The sequence below is a fragment of the Heptranchias perlo genome, chromosome 9, assembly GCF_035084215.1.
Source record: "Heptranchias perlo isolate sHepPer1 chromosome 9, sHepPer1.hap1, whole genome shotgun sequence".
In the NCBI taxonomy this organism is placed as follows: Eukaryota; Metazoa; Chordata; class Chondrichthyes; order Hexanchiformes; family Hexanchidae; genus Heptranchias; species Heptranchias perlo.
The window spans coordinates 58,487,179-58,510,367 of record NC_090333.1 but is presented as its reverse complement, the minus strand read 5'-3'; positions in this window follow the sequence as shown (position 1 = coordinate 58,510,367).

Genomic DNA, 23,189 nt, shown 5'->3' with positions numbered 1-23,189 from the left:
CAGTGGGAAGAGGTCGCTGAGGAGGTCAATGTTAGAAGCTTAGCTCCCAGGACATGGCTGCAATGTGGAAAGAAGTTCAATGACCTCACCAGAGTTATCAAGGTAAGAATCCTAGCTCTCAGCTCACACCTCCACCACCTCCAGCCTCAATACTCATAATACTCCCCTGCCCTGCTTCCCTTCATCTCCTACAATCGCTGCACCACAATTCATTCCACCTCGTTCTCCTCATACTCCCACACTCATCACTATTGCAACCCTCACTTCTCCACAACTCACACTTCATGCCAGCTATTCTACCATGACAGGCACAATCTCTAAACACCTCACAAGACTCTCACGAACACACTCCCTTCTTCTGTCCTGGAGAAGGTTGCGCACAACTCCAGACCGGAAACTGCCACCGGAGGAAGATGAGCCTACCTGCACATCCTCTCCCCTGCAGAAGAAAGCGTGCTGGTTGTCATGGGCAGGGGGACAGTCAAGTCCGTGGCGACTGGAAACCTTGGAGAAGATGTTGCATGGTTTCTTCACACATTACCCTCTTTTTCCCTTCTTACTTCTATCTCAATCTACACACTCTGCATGACAAACTGCAGATACTTTCAATAGCCACTTCTCTCTCTGCTCTCCCTTCACACTCAAACTTAACCCTTGTCCCTCTCTTTCATTTCAGGTGCTGAAAATGTGGAGACACCTCTGCCACTTCAGGAAGATGAAACCAGCTTTCCTGGTGATGCAGCGTCACTCGATCAGACCCTAGCAAGTACCAGTTTAGATTGGTACCACGTGTACTTCAGAGGGTAGGTTAGAGAAGGGGCCTTCATATGGTGAATCACCGGGCACAATTGTTTAGGAGCTAGGACGGGGGGATAGCATGTCATTGATGCCAGTTCGTTGAAGGGTGAGATCATATACTAGTTCTACTGCAGAGCACTCAGATGATGACTTCGAGGGCCCAGGCTACCGAAGAAGGCAGATGGGCATCTACCAGGAAATGCTAGTTGCATGGGCAGCCTGCCACCGAGCTTGTGTACAATGGCCCAGAGCATGGAGGAGTCCAGCTCCAACTTGTATCGAGGCTTTGCGCAGAGCCTGGAGACCATTGTGTCCAACATGGACCGAGCGGTCAGCTCCATGAACATGACATGGCGTCCACCATGATGGAGACTCTGCTGTCAGCTCTGACAGCTTCCATGACAACTAACACATGCTGCCATAGAAACTCAGATGGCTGCCATCGTGGCTTTGGAGGCCAGTGTTGACAGGGGCTCCCTGAATGTCTCACAATCCTGCACTCCGTTCTCATGCAGAGGGAGTGCTGAGGTGCGGTCCCAGGAGAGTGTCCTTGCCTCCACACTCTTCTATCTCAGGATGACATCGTGCCTGTTCTCCCGCCACCCACTCCGCCTGTGCCCTTGATGGGTGCCACATAGCCAGATGGGCAGGTCTGCTCTGGCACAGGCCGAGATGCTGCAGTCTGTAGCCAGGCCCTCAGGGCCCAGAGTTGCTCGAGGTCGCCCACCACAGCCATCTGAAGTGTCCACAATGGAAGCTCAGCAGCCTTCCACCTCCCAAGCTGTAGCCGCTGGGGAAACCGTAGGAGCACTAAGATAGGGAAAGAAGAACAGAAGACAGGCACTAAGGGCTGGCACAAAGGATGATTCATAATTATTTTGATTAATTTGATTTTTGTTCTGGATTTGATGTTGGTCTTCATCTTTGTGTTGAAATGAGGGCAAGACCCATGAGACTGAACAGAAGGAAGGTGGTAGTAATAGATGGTAGAAAAGGATAAAGATAGGAGAGGAGTAAAAGTTCTCAATTAGGGAAAGACCAGTTTTACTAAGCTGAGATGTGATTTGGCAAAAGTGGACTAGAAACAGCTACTTGAAGGGAAATCGGTGTCAGACCAGTGGGAGGCATTCAAGGAAGAGATAGTGAGGGTTCAGAGCAAATATGTTCCCACAAAGAAAAAAGGTGGGACTCCCATATCTAGAGCCCCCTGGATGTCAAGGAGCATACAGGGTAGGATAAGGCAAAAAAGGGAAGCTTATTTCAGATACTGAGAGCTCAATACTGTAGAAAGCCTAGAGGAGTATAGAAAGTGTAGGAGTGAAATTAAAAAGGAAATTAGGAAAGCAAAGAGAGGGCATGAAAAAATATTGGCAAGTAAAATCAAGGAAAACGCAAAGATGTTTTATAAATACATAAAAAGCAAGAGGATAACTGAGGAAAGAGTAGGGCCTATTAGAGACTAAAAAGGTAACCTGTGTGTGGAGGCGGAATTCATGGGTGTGGTCCTTAATGAATACTTTGGGGCCAATTTTCGGGTGAAGGAGCGGGTGTGTTGGGGGCGGGGGCCTCCGAAAATCGCTAAAATCCCGAATACAGGAGACCCGCTGGCAATTAAAGCCAGCAGGATGATAATTTGCATAGTTTGTCAGATAGTTGAGGTGGTTGAACTACTTGATTGACTCGACATTTTGGCAGGGGTGCGATTTTGAAGCATCCTCAGCGTGTTTCCCGTGCTGTGGGAAACACTCCCTGTTGCAACAGTCGTGTTTCAGCCAGCAGCCAGTGGGAGATACAAATGTTTATTTGACATGTGGTGAGAAAAGATCATTTATTGCAGCAGGGCACTCTGTCACTTCAGACAAAGCTTTGGCTGTAAGACGTTTGTGTTTTCACTCAAAATTCTTACTTTCCACCCAAAACTCTACTGTGCAAACATATTTAACTACTTTGCGGACCCCCTCAAACTCACACCGTCAGGCTGGGGGGCGCCATAGCTGCATTCATCACTTCATCCTAGGATGAGCAACATCACCAGCCTCGCCAGGCACGCCGTCCACCTTCGCCACGTGGAGCTCCACAACACAGTGCTGCGCCACAGGCACCTGCACAACAGCACGGAGGGCAACAACAGAGAGAGCGACGTCGCAGGAGGCACTACCCTTGAAACAGGGTCTACAGACCGAGGCTCAGCTTCCTGGACCCCTCTGAGGAACAGTGCACACGGAGGCTCAGAATCAGTCACCAGGCAGTCGCAGACATCTGCAGCCTCCTTCATGCCAAGCTGCTCCCGGCTGGGCTGAGCATCATCTCCTTACCTGTCGCTGTCAAAGTCACCACTGCCCTCAACTTCTTCGCCTCCGATTGTTCCAGGGTGCCATCGGGGACATTGCTGGGGTCTCTCAGTCGTCTGCACACAAGTGCATAAGTCAGGTCACCATCGGCTTGTTTCGCAGGGCTTCGCACCACATCAAATTCCCCATGGATGACCTCAGCCAGACGGAGAGGGTAGTGGGATTCCACGCTGTGGCTGGCTTCCCACGGGTGCAGGGTGCAATCGATTGCACCCATATAGCAATACAAGCACCTCCACACGAGCTAGAACTGTTCATCAACAGGAAGGGGTATCACTCCAACATTCAGCTCGTTTGTGACCACCGCAAGAGATTCCTTCACGTGTGCGCCAGATACCCTGACAGCTGCCACGATTTTGTCACCCTCCGGGAATCCAACATCCCGCCCCTCTTCCACTCACCGAACACCCGTAAGGGCTGGCTCCTCGGGGACAAGGGATACTCCCTGCACACGTGGCTCATGACACCTCTGAGAAACCCCATCACCGAGCAATAGCGTCGATATAACGACTGCTACATCTCTACAAGTCTACAATTGAGCATGCTATAGGGCTGCTCAAGATGCGCTTCAGGTGCCTCGATCGTTCTGGGGGAGCGCTTCAATACGCACCAGACAGAGTGGGACACATTATAGTTGTGTGTTGTGCCCTGCACAACATGGCACAACAGAGAGGGGTGCCGCTTGAGGAGGCCCCATCCACATCTGCCACCCATATTGAGGAAGAGGAGGAGGACGAGGAGGCAGAGGAGGAGCAGCAACCCATTGGCAGAACAGCGGCTCACCTGGCTGCTCGTGAGGCCAGGGAGTCACTGATATGTGAACGGTTCTCCTAACATCAGACAGTGTGAGGAGTCCAGTCCTCACCACCTGGACAGAGCAGCGCCCACACGAGCCCCCACCCCCCTCTCCCTGCACAAAACAGTCCTGCAACTACATATACACCCACTGTAGAGTGACCCAATGTGTGGCATCAAGTGTAGGCGCTCATGGTGAACCTCATGAAAGGGCCTTATTACAGAAGCCAGTGAAGCATGGCCAAGACGTGGCAATAGTGGTGATAATAATAATATTTAATGTGAGTTTAACAAAGAACAAATATAAATAAAAAACATGACCAACTGACAAACACCCTTCTGCATCCCCATCGTGCCTACAAAACCTTCGCCTTTCACTTCCGACTACTTCTACGTGGTGCATCCCCTGTGGCTGCAGCAGAGGTAGTGGCAGGTTGCTCTTGTTCATGCCCTGACCGATTAGATGCTTTGGGCCTACGCCCTTTGGGTTTCGGTGAGGGACTATCCAAAGACTGCTCCACCTGCACCCGTGCAGAGGCAGACTCGGCCACCTGGAGAGGAGGCAACATTGCGGGTACTGGTTGAGAGGGGGCAACGGGTGAGATGTGGGGACGCATTGAGTGGCGTCCCCACTTCCATGTCCCCTTTCGTCATCTTCCCTCCCCTGGGACAGGCCCACATCACTCCTACCACCCTGCTGGACGATAGTTTGGAGGACATGTGGGAAGCCTTGTAAGACCAGTGCTAGTGTATCTGCCTGCCTGTTTAAGGCGGCAGAATGTTGTTCGCCCTGAGTCCAAACAGTCGTTGTCAGGGCCTCAATGGACTCATTTGTGAGCTGTGCTTGAAGCTCCATGGAGGCTAGCCTTCCCTCCATCGCAGACATTCCCACACTTACCCGTGACACTATCTCAGAGATGCACTCATGACCCTGTGACAGTATCGCAGAGATTCCCTCCCGTAGCTGTGCCACCATTCCACTCGTGGAGGAGTTAGACTCCTCCATCCTCTGCACTATTGTGGAGAGTGCATGTGGCACCTGTTCCAGTACCTCGCAAATGTGCTGCTGTCCCTCGATCATTCTTCTTTCAAAGGATGGCCCCCAGGATTCAGCATCTGTGTCCAGCTGAGCAGAGCCTGGAGAGGAGTGTGCCCGCTGATGCGGACTCTGCACAGCTGCCCTTGCCACCAGTGTCTGCTCGTGCTCACACGCGTGTGGTAACTCACCATGTGCGACCCCAACTAACTGTGGACTACGCTGGTGGATGGCTCGCTCAGATGTGACGGTGCACCCTCAGAGGCCGGCAGGTTCTCATAGGCAATATTAAGCATGATCACAGATGTGTCATGTTGTGATGAGCATACTGAGGTGCTGAAGGTGGCAAGGCATGTTAATATCAATTCATATTGTGTGTGCTGAATGTTAAAGTTCTGTCACCAGACGTTTTTTGGGTGCCAGTCTCAGCGTCCCCGACGGACAGGCACTCGAGGGTGCGGCTCAGCTCCAGCGGCCTCCTGCTCTGGGTTTGTGAGGACGATGATCTGTTGTGGCCCCCCTCCGGTCCTCGCCCTCTCCCGTGCATTCTGGGCTCTCTTCTCCTATAAGGGGAGAAAGTACAGACGCGTGAGTGAGTGATGGTGACGTGGCCAAACAATGAATGCATTGGTTTGGGTGTGGCTGACCGTGAAAGAGATGTATCAGTGGGTGAGTATGAGACAGAGCCATGACATTGTATGAGAATTGGGTTGAGTGGTGGGGTGACTAATGGGGAGGTGAGGAAGTGCTGAGGAAGTGCAGGTAAGTTGAGGATGAGCTTTGAGTGGGTGTGAGGAGTGATGTGATCGAGTAGTGTTGGCAGTGCAGAATGAGTTGGGGGGTGGGAGTGGTGATGTGGAAGACAGAATGTAGGAGAATGAGTCAGTGTACTCACTTTGGCTAACCTATTTAGGTCATTGAAGTGCTTCCTGCACTGGATCCAGGTGCGGGAGATGTCGCTGCTGTTGGTGACCTCCTCTGCCATCTCGAGCCAGGCCTTCTTGGTGGCAGAGGCAGGCCACTTCCTCCCGTCCGCTGGGTAGAATATATCCCTCCTCCTCCTTACCCCATCCAGTAGCACCCGGAATGAGGCATCACTAAATCTAGGAGCAGCCTTTCCCCTGTGCTGCTCCATTGTACTATGTGGGTGTTTGCTCCAGGAACAGCCATTGGAGGACTGCCCCTTGAAATAGAGCTCCTCCAGCTGACAGCCTGTGACGCAGGTGCGCAGTCCGCCCACTGCACAGCTTTTGGACGGCAAACCCGGAAGCCACATTAAGTGGCTCCAATTGATTTGCGATCGTGTGGGAAAAGGAGAGATTTTATTCGGCTGGTTACCCACACGCCCAATCGTCCACCCGCTTCCATCCTGCCTCCCCGCTAATATCGGGGCCTTTATGTCTGTCTTTACTAAAGAGGGGGACAATGCAGACATTGTCGTTAAGGAGGAGGAGTGTGAAATATTGGATGGGATAAACATAGTGAGGGAGGAAGTATTAAGGGTATTAGCATCTTTGAAAGTAGATAAATCACCAGGCCCAGATGAAATGTATCCCAGACTGTTAACAGAAGCAAGTGAGAAAATAGCGGAGGATCTAACCATCATTTTCCAATCCTCTCTGGCTTCAGGCGTGGTGCCAGAGGACTGGAGCACTGCTAATGTTGTACCGTTGTTTAAAAAGGGAGAAAGGGATAGACTGAGTAATTACAGGCCAGTCAGCCTAACCTCGGTGGTGGGCAAATTATTGGAAATAATTCTGAGGGACAGTATTAATTGTCATTTAATCAAGGACAGTCAGTGCGGATTTATTAAGGAAAGGTTGTGTCTGACTAACTTGATTGAATTTTTTGAGGAATTTTTAGCAAGGAGTGTCGATGAGGGTAAGGCATTTGGTGTCGTCAACATGGATTTTAGCAAGGCTTTTGACAAGGTCCCACATGGCATACTGGTCAGGAAAGTAAAAGCCCATGGGATCCAAGGCAAAGTGGCAAGTTGGATCCAAAATTGGTTCAGTGGTTGAAAGCAAAGGGCAATGGTCGACGAGTGTTTTTGTGACCGGAAAGTTGTTTCCAGTGGGGTTCCACAGGGCTCAGTACTCGGTCCCTTGCTATTTGTGGTATACATCAATGATTTAGACTTAAATATAGGGGGCATGATTAAGAACTTTGCAGATGATACAAAAATTGGCCGTGTGGTTGATAGTGAGGAGGAAAGCTGTAGACTGCAGTAAGATATCAATGGACTGGTCAGGTGGGCAGAAAAGTGGCAAATGGAATTCAATCCGGAGAAGTGTGAGGTAATGCATTTGGGGAGGGCAAACAAGGCAAGGGAATACACAATAAATGGGAGTGCTAGAGTGGATAGGGAGGATTTAATTCCCTAAGTAGAGGGCTTAGTGACCGGGGGCATAGATTTAAAGTAATTGGTAGAAGGATTAGAGGGGAGCTGAGGAGAAATTTTTTCACCCAGAAGGTGGTGGGGGTCTGGAACTCACTGCCTGAAAGGGTGGTAGAGGCAGAAACCCTCAACTCATTTAAAAAGTGCTCGAATGTGCACCTGAAGTGCGGTAACCTGCAGGGCAACGGACCAAATGCTGGAAAGTGGGATTAAGCTGGATAGCTCTTTTTCAGCCAGCGCAGTCACGATAGGCTGAAAGGCCTCCTTCTGTGCCATAAATTTCGATGATTCTACAATTCTAATGACAGTAGTAAGGATTGTAGGACTGTCGGTGTATTGGGGATAGGAGGGATGGTTCAGGTGATGCGCTCTTGACTGAGCTGGTCTCTGAGATCTCTGGCAGCTCGGGGCACTGATGGTTGATGCCTCTCCTGCCATTCCTTTTATTCATGCTGCTCCTGCTCCTGCCCCTCCTCCTTCACCTCCTGCTCCTCATCTTCCTCTTACTGCCTTTCTTGCCGCCCAGATGGTGGCAAGGGCTGATTTCTTATGATGGTAAAGTTATGGAGCATGCAGCACTCGACCACTAATCTGGATACCTGCTTAAGGGTGTACTGCAAAGCGCTTCCTGAACGGCCCGGCAGTGGAAACATCCCTTGAGCACGCTGACTGGCAGTTCGATGACATTTTTGATGGTAGCATAGCTCTCGTTGTAGGCCAGTTCTGCAGCTGTGCCCGGCTGGTTTTCTGACAGGAGTCATAAGCCATGTCCTCAGGAGATATCCCTTGTCACCCAGTAGCCAGTCTATAATCTGACGGCCTGTTTGGAATAAAGGCGGCACAGAGGACTGGCGCAGGATGAATGAATCATGACTGCTGTCAGGAAACCAGGCACAGACCTGCATGATATGCTGCTTGAGGTCACAAACAAGCTTGAGATTGAGGGAGTGGAATCCTTTTCTATTCAGAAAGATGTCAAGATGGTGATGGGGTGCATGCAAGGCAACGTGGTGCAGTCTATGGCACTGTGCACCCTAAGGAAGTCTGCAATATGATAGAAGCCGAGTGATGTCTTGTTCTGCTTTGCTGTATCCAGGGGAAATAGATGTAGGTGTTCCTCCTCGGGCAGAGAGCCTCGGTGAACTCCCTGATACAACGGTGGACTGCAAACTGGAATATGTCCCTGATGTCACCTGCTGCAGCCTGGAAGGAGCCTGTGGCATAAAAGTTAAGGGTCACGGTGACCTTGATAGCCACAGGCAGTGCTGTCCATGCCCTGGTTTGAGGCGCGAGTTGTGACTGCAGCAGGTGACATAGCTCGGTGATGGCCTCGTTTGTAGAAGGCGTTTGAGACGTTGTTCCTTAGAGAAGTTGAGGTAGGAGAAGTTCTCTCTGAAGACCCGCTATGGTATGTCCTCCTGCGAAGTGCCTTCCTCCCTCTTCTCCCAGCTTCTTCTGCTCTCTCATGTCTGCGTTGCTGCTCACCCTCATCCTCTGGTCCCAAAGGCAGCCTTCCAGACCACCCATCACTGCAATTAAACTTTGCAAAACAGCCAAAAACAGTCCAGCACCACCAGAAATTTCTTCTCAGAAGTCAAAATTAAGTTTTATAAGTCAGAAAACAGGCCAAAAAACACCGAGGTTAACCAGCAGCCTAAAAGGACAAACCATCAACAAACATGTATCTAGTGGATATGCCCTTTAAATAGCACTGCTGAAGGGTCCTTCCTGCCTGTTAGCACTAAGAGTTGCTGAGTGAGTTTATCACCTGGCGAGTCACGCACCAGGGCAGACCAATATCACAAAGGGTCCTGCAACAAGCATAGGTCCCTTATTTCAATATTTTAATCATCATTTTACATAATTCCAGCATGAGCCCTGGATGCCCGGGGAGCAACGTGATCCAATATGGCGGGTGGCGCACTTCCGGCACGGAATAACAGTGGACGTCTGGCATATTGGACATTTAGCGCCTGAAAAACGGGCATGGCGCCAACAAATTTCCAGACCATTGTCTTCAGCTTAGGACACCCCACCTTAAAGAAGACATCAATGCATTGAAGAGGACTCAGAGAATAGAGCAAGGATGATTCCAGCATTTAGGGCTCTACCTTAGTTCAGCACAGGCCAGGGATTGAACATGGGACCTTCCTGATCTGTGTTGCTTAATAGCTCACCATGTAGTGCATTTATTCACTAAGGCATCAAGACAACTACTAGTCCCACATTTTAAGCAGCACTAATTCTATGGATGTGTGATCAAAATTGATCCTGTTGGGTTTTACAGCAACTTCCCTCCCTGACTAAGCATTTGTACTATAGTGACAAAGCGATATGAGGAAACAGCTGTCCTTTTCCTGGGGTTGCAATGTGTGATAGGCTGGAGACTGGCAAGTGGATGTTCCCCACAGAGAATATGTAAATAAGGCCAGTTCCATTGAAGTGAAACACAGAAATTGAGGCCAGAGCAGTTCAGGACTTTGCAGCAACAAAGTATTTGAATACATTTGAGTACATTTAAAGAATGTTATGGATCAACAAACTTGATCATATTTAATTAACTATGATGCTTGTTACTTTTTCCTCCTAGTTTACTCCATTCCTCTCCCAAAGGTGTTGACTCTTGGTGAGGTGAGGTTTTATAAACGTTGGTAGCTGTATGGCATTTCACCCAAGTGGCCGTTCTTCATGTGTGAGCCTAGTTACTGAGTGTTAATATGGGGAGGAGGGGCTCTTGGCTAAGGCTGGTTGTTTTGGTGATGGTGCTCCCTCAATTGTGTTAGTTAGATTAGCTAACCTTGGACCTTCCTGTTCTGCATAGTTCAAGGACAGTGAATTTATCAACTGGGCCATTAGGGACCATATCTGATGTTTTTTAAATAAACTAAAAGAAGCTGTTATTTATAACCCTAGTACAATAAAAAATCAAATTAAAAAAACTTCAAAATGTTAATGAATTTAGTAATTGCTAAGGTGAGGGAGGTTGAACCGTTTGGTAAACATTTGGAGGAGTTGTAGATTGTGACAGTATTGAGTACTACAATCTGGATCTTTTATAAGGCCCTGAAACTGTATAACAAATGTCTTTTTGGTTCTTTCTTTGAATGAATTCATTCATATGGAAAGGCAGCATATGGTCACAATCTTGTGTGGATACTGACTTGCTGTGATCACTGCCTAATTAACCCTGTAGCTACTAAATTCCCAGTATGTTTGAAAGGTGATAAACTGAGGAGGAAATTTTTGGTTATGTCGGTGTTGTTTGTGGTGGAAATGAAGCCCCTTTGAACATGCACATTGCTTCTGCCTTTTTGGGCACAGGATGGCCACTGTGGGATCTCAGCCTCTCATTGCGTTGCAGCTGTTGCTGTTTCAGAGTAAATGTGACATTCGTTCAGCTTCTGTCCCCCTTCTCCCCACACAGTTTCCTCCCAACTTCTCCTGAAGGCACGACTCTTTCAAGGGTTAGGTTCCATGAGCACCTAGCAATCCCCAGAACCTTAATTACATGTCCATTCTTGATATGTTAGTGGAATGTGAGGGTATCATCATAGAGACCAATCCTGACCACACATGTATTCTTTCCAGCAGAGGTCGCTAGATAGTGATCACGAACATGAACCTTGGGTGATTCTTTTCCCCCCTTACTCTAGCCCAAGGAACGCTAAGGCCAATTGGAACACATGTACCAGTAACCCTCCCCGCGCCCCACACACACACACACACACACACACACACACACACACACACTTCCCTGAGCTGAGATCAGTTAATTCAACACAGATCAGCAATTGAACCAGAAACATTTCTGGTCTTTATGGTTCAGTATCAGAGTCTGAAAAGTATTTAACAAATGGAGTCAACGGGAGAGCTAATCCTGTCAGATGTCTAGCCTCTTTGTTTTTATCTATGTACAACGGAGGATTCATTTGAAATACTACATAAGAAAGCATAGGATGAGAAAAAGAACATTCATCCCATCAAGTACAGTTTGCACTGTTATGAACTCTCCATAAATTATTTAATTTCCTGAGAAGTACCCAAACAGGGAAGCACAATCAAGACGAGAGAATTCTGTGAAGCCATTTAAGCAAAAACGCCCATGATATCAATCTAATATTATTCAGCCCTGACTGGCCTTCCTCAAATGACATTTCCATGGTCCCAAAAGGTCAGAAAGCTTCCTGCTGTATGAAGTATTTGATGATCTCAGCCTAAGCTTACCCTTATAATCTTTAATCCTGTCCTTAGCCAGTTGTTCATCCAGATCCTTTCAGAGTTTTCTTGTGATGTTGTGTATTAGATATTGATCCAAGTTTATTCACTGATGAAACGTATGATTTCTGCCGGTGAATAGCTCCCATCTGCGACGTGCCTGCGTGGAAATTATTTTTCAGTCCTCAGGAGGTTCATGTAACCATTTGAATGTTGAATTTCCCCTGAGCAGCTTAAAAGCTTGCTGTCTTTGAAATGATAAATCCCGTTATTTACAAAAAACACTCATCCAAGTTGCATCAAACTGCGGCATTCTCCTTGAATTTCCCGGGTTCTCTTATTGGCTGCTGGCCCAAGCTCCAACCCCCTGTTGTACCCCTCAGTTACAAAGCATGCTGCTACATCTATTGAGTGATGATTTCCATCAGTAATAACCTTTTGTATCTCTTCAGGAGTACATTGGCTTAAAACCAATGAATAAATTTGAAATTGAACCGTTGAATTAGAGAGCATTCTCTTCTTGGAAGTGCTCTTAGCTGGTGAAGTAAGTTGAGGAGAGTTCATGACAGCCCATTCAGCTAGTTTGTGAAGGCATACCTATGTTCTTATCTGCACCACAAATGAAAGATTGTCAATTACTCCGGTAGTGAGTTTTAACACCCACACATGCAATATGAACCTATAGAACATCCGCTTGCGCTCATGAATATTTTATACTTTGTCATGGGCATTTCTAGGCCTCTTCCAAATTCTGGCCTCTTGCAATCACACATGTGGGGCCCACATGTACACACATCAGAAGACAATAAGCACCACAAGCAAACATGAAATCCAGATAAAGGAACACATGTAGGACGCTTGCATCAACACTATTTTTAAATGAACTGAACATTCTTGAGTGTTTGAATTTCTGTTTGGTTCGCAGTAAATCAGTGCAATACTGTTGTCACCTTTCAGAATATGTAACGGGGGACCCACAGCGACCAACAAAACCCAACGTCTGTAATTTCAGGAGAATGACATATGGGTTACGTATTTCAAAAAAAACGCACAGGACCTTGAAGAGTTATGGTCACGTTTGTGCCAAACTGTTGTTTTCTTTTCCAGAAGTCTGCCCAGGTCCGTGCTCCTTATAGTGCACAGGTGTGATATATCCTTGTGAATGTGCAGGCTGATGAGACTCTGTCTGTGTGTTTGAAAAAGCAGTCAAAGGTCGCAGACATGAAATAGTATGAAACAAGAGGAGGCCACGCAGCCCAATCCCTCCTACAGACCATGTGCAATTTTTCCTATCAGGGACTCTCCCCAATTAACCTGATCACCTGAAGGAGATGCAGAACCACAAGGAAAACTTCCAAGGAAACAAAACTCCCTGAAATTTTTCACTGACCCCGTGAATAATGAAGCCAAAAATCCACAACACCAATCTAGCACTGCTGTTCCACATGTGAAGTATTTAGAGAAGATCAAGGCTCATAGATTAGTAACATATTAGCCAGCTACCTGGAAAACTAGCTTGGTTTTTGGACCTTTTGGGATCAGGGAGAAGTTGTGCAAAACTTTCCTTCAGGAGATTAAATGGGTGGGGTGCATTCCATGAGAGAATAAATTGTATACGGTTTGTAGAAGGACTGGGCTAGAAGAGCCAAATTACCTTTTGACATCACATGTTTCTGTTATGTTCCTAGTCCGCGTGTATGTGTACATGTACATAACGCATACAACCACATTCTTTTGAATGAATCTTTTCTTTATTCTGCTTACATAACAACAGTGACTACACTTGAAAATTAATTAATTGGCTGTGAAGCACTTTGGGACTTGAGGATGTGAAATTCACTATATAAATGCAAGCTCTTCCTTCTATTGAAAACAAGTTCCGTTTGGTGAGTCTTTCCTAATAATGTAGAGTTGAAGTATTTGTAAGCCTGAGTGATAGGTGTTTAAGTTACCTCAATGTCAGCTGCTGAGTTAATGCAAATGGTTACAGTGTTAATGGAGTTATGTGAAGTGGAGCTGAGGATATATTCCTGTGGATGTTATTTTACAATCCTTCACTCTCACTGTACATTATATAGTAACAGCAGCCACTTGCAGGTAAATGCATGTTGAGCATTGGGAATGTTACAAAATATACCAACATTTTAAAATAATTTCCAGTTTTGATTAGTATTTGATACAGATCTTTTCCAAAAAGTGATGATATCAAATTATAGTGCAACAATCTGTCTTAATGTCACTGGTTAACAAGGCCATATTATTTGTTTGAAATTGCTTTGATGTGTCCACATCAAGCACTCACTAGAGCATAATTTAAGTGCAGCTTAGAGCTTCTTCTAAATTATCCTTTACAGTATATGTTTACTTCAGTCTCAATTGTGGAAGAGTGCTCCCAGCTGCACCAGTGTGATATCTCCATTTCTCACATCATCCATTCTTGTGAGCTCTTTGAGTGAGATTTGCAATTTAGTTCTCAATTTTGGACAGTGTTATGGCATCTGAGCGAGACTGCTGAATTTGTTCCGAATGTCAGCAGTTTTACACTTTGGACATGTAACCACTGGAAGCTAAGTTGAAGCTGCCCCCAAATGATCTCACCTCAGATCTGTACAAACTTAGAGAGAGGAGACTTTGGAGGTAATTTTGACTTTGGGTGATAGTGTAAAACTGGCAATATCGATTCAGCCCTCTGCTATACATCTCTGCCGATTTCATTTCCATTGACTTCAATCGATAGCGTTCATTTTACACTACCACCCAAAATCAAAATTATCACCATTGAATTCCGTTCATTTGGGCTGTGTTTGAACAAATGTGCCAAAGATTAAAGAGAAAGTAATTTAAAAACTAAAAAGGTCCATTGATACATCAGGGCATTTCATTAGAATTGAGATACTTTTTCAGCTTGTCTCTTTCTCCTGAAAACCAAATATCTCCGTGGTTGTAATTTTCCGACAGTTTAAACCCCAGTTCTGACCCAGTTTGGCTAACCTTATTTTACCCTCATCCTACTTCCTACTCCATCAGATATGGCAGTATCTTCTTTTGAGTTGATCCGCGTTTTTTACTTTTCATGTGCTCCAAGTGTTCTAACCCACTGACCCATCTAGTTCTAGATTTCAGATTGGCTTCCATTTCTCATAACCTATGGTTTCTCGTTCTAGGAAGACTCAGTAAATATTATCCATAATGGAAGCCTTTGCTGGATCTCTGTTGTGGACTCATTTCAATATCAACAAGCTGTTAAACTGTCACATCGTGTGTGTTCTCAGTCTGAGATCTAAGTGACTTGACTATTTCAACCCGGCTACTGAGAGGGAAAGGGCATCACTTGCTGAATTTTAGCATAGTTCAAACCATTCATGAATAAGAATTCAGAAACCATTTTTGTTTCAAAAATAAACTTGTATTTTCTGTGTTCTTCATTTCATCTTGTTATTTTTCAAGAACACGTAATCCATGTAGCTGTAATTTCTCTTTGTAATTAGTTCTGCCTTCTCCCAAGCAGCTGATTCGTGCTGAGGTATGATTCCACAGCAGCTCTCCAACACCTTGTCCAGGTCGCCATTCTTCATGTGTAAGTGTTTCACAGTCTATTTAACAGAAGAAGACATCACAGCCAGGCCCAGTGCTGTTCATAAATATTCATGTATCCACACTTACCGGCAGAGGTCACTGGAAAGTGAACAGGAGCAGCAATGCTGGCCAATTTTACCCCGTCTTAGTTCAGACACTAAGGCTAATTGAAGCACAGCCATGTAATCTTTGTGTATGTTCTCTTTGTGCACGATTGCTCCTTGTGAATATGAACGCTCATTGTGTACACAATCACTTGTGTCTACAGTCGCCCTTTGTGTATATGATCTCTCATGTCTACGGTCATTCTTTATGTATATGATCTCTCGCCTCTGTGGTCACTGTGTATATGATCTCTTGTGTCTACAGTCGTGCTGTGTGTACATGGTCTCTCGTGTCTACTGTCACTATTTGTGTATACGATCTCTTGTGTCTATGGTCACTCTTTGTGTATATGATCTCTTGTGTCTACGATTGCCCTTTATGTGTATATGATCTCTTGTGTCTACGGTTGCTCTTTGTGTATATGATCACTTGTGTCTATGGCCACTCTTTATGTGTATGGTCACTCTTTGAGGTGGATTTTCCCTAGAGCGGTATACGGCCAGTTGCCCGATAGTTCCACCGGGAGGCCTGATCCATTTTGAATACTGGGCATCATTTGCATCAGGCTAACAGTCTGTGACCAGAAACGAACACCCCGGGACAGCCCACCGGCTCCTGGCCATTGGAGTATCAGGTGGCTCTACCAGCCTCCAGGCCGGAGGAAGGTAGGTTCCTGGGGAAGGGGTGTGCCCAATCTATGGCAAAGTGGGAAGCTGGAGTGGCAGTGGTCCAGGCTGTGTTTGTGGAGCCTGAAGGAGCACTCCTGCTCCTCCTGGCCCCACAAAAATGAAGAGGAACTCATCTTACAGATCCTATTTGACCAGACCTGATGCTGGTAGTTGTGCGCACGGCGCACAATCCACCCAACTGAGGTCAGAAATGGCAATCATCCTATGTACATCAATGGACATAAGAACATAAGAAATAGGAGAAGGAGTAGGGCATGCAGCCCTCGTGCCTGCTCCGCCATTCAATAAGATCATGGCTGATCTTCGACCTCAACTCCACTCTCCTGCCCGATCCCCATATCCCTTGATTCCAAATGAGTGCGTCGCAATCTACGATCGCAACTCAGCCTTGAATATACTCAACGACTGAGCATCCACAACTCTGGGGTAGAGATTCACAACCCTCTGAGTGAAGAAATTTCTCCTTATCTGAGTCCTAAATGGCCGACCCCTTATCCTGAGACTATGCCCTCTAGTTCTAGACTCTCCAGCCAGGGGAAACAGCCTCTCAGCATCTACCCTGTCAAATCCCCTCAGAATCTTCTATGTTTCAATGAGATCACCTCTCATTCTTCTAAACTCCAGAGAATATAGGCCCATTCTACTCAATCTCTCCTCATAGACAACCCTCTCATCCCAGGAATCAATCTAATGAACTTTCGTTGCACCGCCTCTAAGACGAGTATATCCTTCCTTAGGTAAGGAGACCAAAACTGTACACAGTACTCCAGGTGCGATCTCACCAAAACCCTGTACAATTGCAGCAAGGCTTCCTTACTCTTGTACTCCAATCTCCTTGCAATAAAGGCCAACATATCATTTGCTTTCCTAATTGCTTGCTATACCTTCATGTTAATTTTCATGTACACAGATACCCAAATCCCCCTGAACACCAACATTTAATAGTTTCTCACCATTTAAAAAAAAATTCTGTTTTTCTATTCTTCCTACCAAAGTGAATAACCTCACATTTCCCCACATTATACTCCATCTGCCACCTTCTTGCCCACTCACTTAACCTTTGCAGACTCTTTGTGTTTTCCTCACAGCTTACTTTCCCACCTAGCTTTGTATCGTCAGCAACCTTGGATACATTACACTCGGTCCCTTCATCTAAGTCATTAATACAGATTGTAAATAGATGAGGCCCAAGCAGTGATCCTTGTGGCACCCCACTAGTTTCAGCCTGCCAACCTGAAAATGACCCGTTTATCCCTACTATCTGTTTTCTGTCCTTTAACCAATACTCAATCCATGCTAATACATTACCCCCAACTTCATGAGCCCTTATCTTGTGTAACAACCTTTTGTGTGGCACCTTATCAAATGCCTTTTGAAAATCCCAAATATACGACATCCACTGGCTCCTCTTTATCTACCCTGCTAGTTACACCCTCAAAAAACTCGAATAGGTTTGTCAAACACGATTTTGTTTTCATAAAACCATGTTGACTTTGCCTAATCATATTATGATTTTCTAAGTGCCCCGTTACTATGTCCTTAATAATGGATTCCATCATTTTCCAGACGACTGATGTCAGGCTAACTGGCCTGTAGTTTCCTGTTTTCTCTCTCCCCAATTATCATTTTAAATGGGCCCACTGCCTGTCTCGGGGCAACTCTGGCAAACCAGCGGTACATCCAGGGGAACATTGCCGTAGCCACAGCATCGGTGGGAACAGGGTGGTAGGTCATTGCCACCGTTTTCAGGGTGTTATAACCCCGTTTCCTCTAGGCATGAGGCCTCAAAATTCACCCCTTTATGTGTATGATTAGATTGTGTATGATCACTCTGTGTGTAGGGTTGCTCTTTGTGTGTATGATCACTTTTTGTGTCTGTGATCGCTCTCTCTATGTATCATCACTCTATGATTATATGATCATCCTTTATTTGAATGGCCACCCTTTAGGTGTATGATTTGTGTCTGTGATCACTCTGTGTACCAACACTCCTGTGTATATAGTTGGAACATGATTTCCTCTAACTTGTACTCTACTGTTCTGCTATATAGGTCAGCATCTATTTACTTTGTCGATTGTTGCTCTGCAGTGATTGGACATGTTGAATATCGAATCTATTAAGAAGCTAGGTCTCTTTCAACTTCCACCTCGGATATTTCAATACCATTCATGAAGTATAAATGACCCATTTTTTCTTCATATGTGCAGTACTTTACAGTTGTCCAGGTTAAGCTTCATCTGCCACTGTTCCTCCTATTTACATGTTTTATCTTAATTCATTCTGAAGAGACACCATGTGATAGGACTTTTCATAGTCCACTTAGGAGGTCATTTCCTCAGCGTCAGTGATGGTCAAACAGGACCTTCTCCTTTTTGAGAATCAATGCAGAGCAGGATCGAACGTGGGCCCTTTTGTCTATGGACTATCAGTATGCTGGGCATTAACCAATGGACCCTCAGAGCAGCTGCTCTCCTGTTCTTTCGGTCATCATCTTACTGTATTTTAAAAACACTTATATGTGCTGTTTTATAATTGGACCAGGACTGCGCCAAAACCTATTTGATTAATCCTTGCAGTGAATGTAACCAGTAACATGGCTAATTTGGTAGAAAGAATGTTCAGAATATTGGATTAATTCTAAAATCTTGCAGTTGAAATCTGATAAATACAGAACAAATGTTTGAAGAAATTTAGAAGGTGCAATTGGATAGCCTGCCGGCGCGAACTGGGCTATGGGCCAATCCCTGCACCAGAATGGGTAGGCCTGAGGCACACCCAATATTGGACCCTGTGCCTCATTTAAATTAGACCACTGAGCTGCGGATGCCTGCTGGGTGTCCCCAGGGAGCTCAACGGCAGCGGCCCACAGGTAGGTCCTGGGAGTTGGGGGTGGGGGAGGCGATTGGAAGGGTCAGGCGAGATGATCGGGAGGGTGTTGAGCGGGGGCAGGCAAAGGTCTTTTTGGCTGCTGTGGAGCTATGAGGTGCACCCCTGCTCCTCCTGGCGCCACATTCAGGTAAGAATTTTTAAAAAAAGTTACCTTTTTGATGGCGGCCTTCAGCGGTCCCTTTAAGGACCGTTGGTTAGGCTGCATGTAGATTGGTTTTCCTGAACACACCGGCTGCGTTGAGGGCAGCCCAATTTTGGGGAGGGATCCTGAAACAGGTGTTAGCCCCCCTATTTGCATATGTTATAGGACCCCGAATATCATTTAGAATGGGCCCATCACCTGGCGTCAGCCCTTTCTGGTGGACATGAAAGATCCCACGGCACTATTTTGAGGAAGAGCAGGGAAGTTTTCCTTGGAGTCCTGAGCAATATTTAACCGTCAACCAACATCACTAAAAATAGATGATATGGTTATTATCACATTGCTGTTTGTGGGGCCTTGCTGTGCTCAAATTGGCTGCCGCGTTTCCTACATTACAACTTCAAAAAGCACTTAATTGGCCGTAAAGTGCTTTGGGACGTCCTGAGGTAGAGAAAGAATAATAGAATCATAGAATCATACTGCACAGAGGGAGACCATTCAGCTTATGGTGCCTTTGCCAGCTCATTGAAAGAGCTATCCAATTAGTCCCACTCTCCTGCTCTTTCCCCATAGCCCTGCAAATTTTTCCTTTTCAAGTATATATCCAATTCCCTTTTGAAAGTTAACATTGAATCTGCTTCCACCACCCTTTCAGGCAGTGCATTCCAGATCATTATAACTTGCCGCGTAAAAGAAATTCTCATTTCCCCCTGGTTCTTTTGCCAATTACCTTAAATCTGTGTCCTCTGGTTACTGACCCCCCTGCCAGTGGAAATGGTGTCTCTGGTTACCGACCCACCTGCCAGTGGATACAGTTTAGTCAGTAGTAACATCGATCATTTAATATTATTTTCAAATAAATATTAAGGGACATCTCTCGATGACTGGATCTGAGGACAGCAGTATTGTAATTACAGCCGATGAGCGTTTCACGGCAAATATCATTATTTGCCGTGAAACACTCATCGGCTGTTATTACAAACTGGAAGAGAATTATAAACCTGGAAGAGAAGTTATTTGTGCATCTTCATACAAGGACCAAAGTTAAGAGGGGTAGGTGCTTAAAAAATTATCCTCATCTCCCCCCTGGTTCTTTTGCTGATTACGTTAAAAAGGTGCTATATAAATGCTAGTTCTTTCTTCCTTTCTAAAGTGGTTAACAGGATTGCTTCTCCAATGGCTGAGTGTGTAAAGGCATTACCCACTATAACTCTAAGTCATACAGACCAGCAAGACCACAGGTTTAACACCTGTTTTATGTGGTGACAGTGGGACACTGCACTTAGCCTCAGCCTCTGTGGTAGCGAGAAATTCAGCCAAGGTTCCCACTCTTGATTGCCATCCAGTGACAGGATTGCACTCAACTCTGGTGCACCTTCATAGTTGAATAACCTGCTAACATTCTTCCTCTGGAACTGCCCATGAAGAATGGTCATGTGAGTGAGATCCCACAGGGCCAGCAGCACCAAGGACACTTTACCCGAGAGCATGGGTTGGCACCTGGGAGAAATTTGGGAAAGAAACATAACAGTAATGAGTTCAGCTTTAACTGACTGACTGCCTTGAACAAATCTAAACGTAACCTGAGCCACTCGTGTGTGGAACAAAAATAACATAGTTATACTTAAAATAAATTATATTTTAGCTGGAGGTTTTTGTGTTCTTATTAACAAACGGACCCTAAATCAAATAAACTTTCTTGGTTTGTCAACCGTGCATTTTGAAAAGGCTCGATTTAGGATTACAAGAGAAGAGGTGGTTTAAAAAGCAACAGATTGTGGCATTATCCCAAACCATTAAATGTAGATTTAAGAAACAGTGACCCTTATCCCAACCCTCTTTAGGAAAGTTTGATTCAGCTACTGGAAATCTCTTTTCCAGGGCTTTAACCATTTTAATTAGTTCCAAAAATGGGCAAAATACCCCTCCCCCTCCCCCTCGCTTCCCGTGTATGTTAATTTCTGGATCTAAATGCAGAGTGTGTAAGGGGCTGAATGTGATCTGAAAAGTGGATGCTGAAGCACAGACTAGTCTGTCGTGTTCATCAGACTGCACTACACACACTTGAGTGTGACTCACAGAACAACAACGTTGGGAATGAGCTCAGTTTCAAATATTAAATGATGCACTGCGTTTAAAAAGAAAACTCACGCATAGGAAGGATATTACAACCCTGGTCATTTGAGAGTAAAACCTAAGCTCAACACTATGGAAATAAAATTAAAAATTACAATTCTGATCTCATCTGGAGCAGTGGTTGGGGCAGTAAAAATTGCCCTCAACACTCCCAGGCTAAGAAGGAGAAATACCAGCCAGGATTTCTGCTTCTGAACGCAGGTGGTTACGCAGGAGAATGCGCATAAACTCATGTTGGATGAGAACAGGACGTGATGCTGTACATAGTGGAATAGCCAATCAAATCATTGTCGGCGGTTAGAGATGAAGAGCGGGCACTTGGACGATGTTAAGGAGGGCAGTTAACACTCTTTGAGCCATACCCCATCAAGAGCCATTGCTTCGGGAAGGGAAGGGAGATAATAGGGGAAAAAATAATCTAAAACAGTGCGGACTTCACAGTTAACATTACCTGCACAATTCTCCAAATGAGAAAGAAAAAACACAAATGATTGCTGGAAATATTTGATGCTTTTATTTTTTTTATTTTCAGATGGAATATTTGTTTTACAAAACTCCAATATATCAGCAGTCTGTCTCTTGGTAATCAATCACAGATTGCGAATCACATGAGGAACAAATCTCCAAGATATGTTCTTCATGTCTAGTATGTTGGGTTATTTTCATGTCTTGTGGTTTGAGTTTGGCTGCTATCATTTCAGAGGAATTTCCTGCCATCTGTATTCAATAGAATTTTCTCACAGATTTGTGCTTGCTAGTAAATATTGGGTTCTGGCAATAGATGCTTTGTTCATCTTCAGTGACAGCCATTTTAGTCAAACTGTCAACAGAATTTTGGCAAAATCCATTAAGTCTGAAAGAGCTTCACACAATTATTTTTTAGAAAAACGACCCTAGGTAGGAGTTTGTGTAACTTAACGAGTGCATGACAAAGGAGAAGCACTGTTAAAATTCAACAATGGAGCAGCAATAAAACAACTCCAGAGTAAGTGTCAGGCAGAATGGTTAGAGACATAAATGAAAGAGTAAACAAGTGCTGCGTTTGGTTAAAGATGTCCGTTTGATGTTTTGGGGGAATTATTATTAACACAAGTATTTATTTATCACCCTGGAATTCAGTGCATTGGTTATCGATTCCCCGAGATGGTACCCATTAAACAGAGGAATGAAACGTTTTTTCGGTTTAAATTGAACAAAACACGTAGAGAATTTATTTAATGCACTGAACAACAATCAACCTCCAAAATAAAGAAATACAGTTCCTATTTCGTGCATGGTATTATTTATTTATACACAATAGAAATGAAATATTATAAACATGCCAAAATAACTTGAACATGGATTTTGTTTGATAATATGAGTAAGTTGTGCAAAGAGTAAGGGAATTACAAATCTAATCAAAGGGTCAGATGGTTTATATATCGAATAACAGATACCTGGCAGTGAGTTAGAGGCTGGGATCTAATTAAAGGGTGATGATTTATGTATAGAATAACGGGTACTTGTGAGTGATCAAAGGACTCAGGTAATTTATGCAGATATTAGCAAATACCCAGAGCAAGTATATCCATCTGAAAATATAAGGGCTAATTCCCCGATTGTTGCATTACCAGTGAGGAGTGGCGCTCACAGAGATTGCTCGTTGGGAGATCGTGGGCTTTTTCTGTTGATTGGTTTAAATGGACGGAAAAGCCAGGGCCTGTGACCAATGCTCCTTGCTGAGAGCCCCTGATTGTGAAATCAGCCTGATCATCAATGGCTTTGGATAGCATCGTAGGTCATGAGAAGCTGTTATCTTGATCCCCTGCATCCTTGCATCTATGATCTTTTCTTTAAGTTTTTTTATATATAGCCTGTATGTGCGAGTGTGTGTGTGTGCACACCATCTGAAGGTATTTGTGCAGGTGGTCTTATTTGGGTTGGGGTCAGGTTAGCATGCCAGACTGTGGTATATCAGCAGCCAGTGCTCTTATTCAGCTGATGCGCAGCGAAATAAATCCACATTGATGGATTAATATCTGCAGTGAAATTATTGCAAGTTTATTAAACAGTTTATTA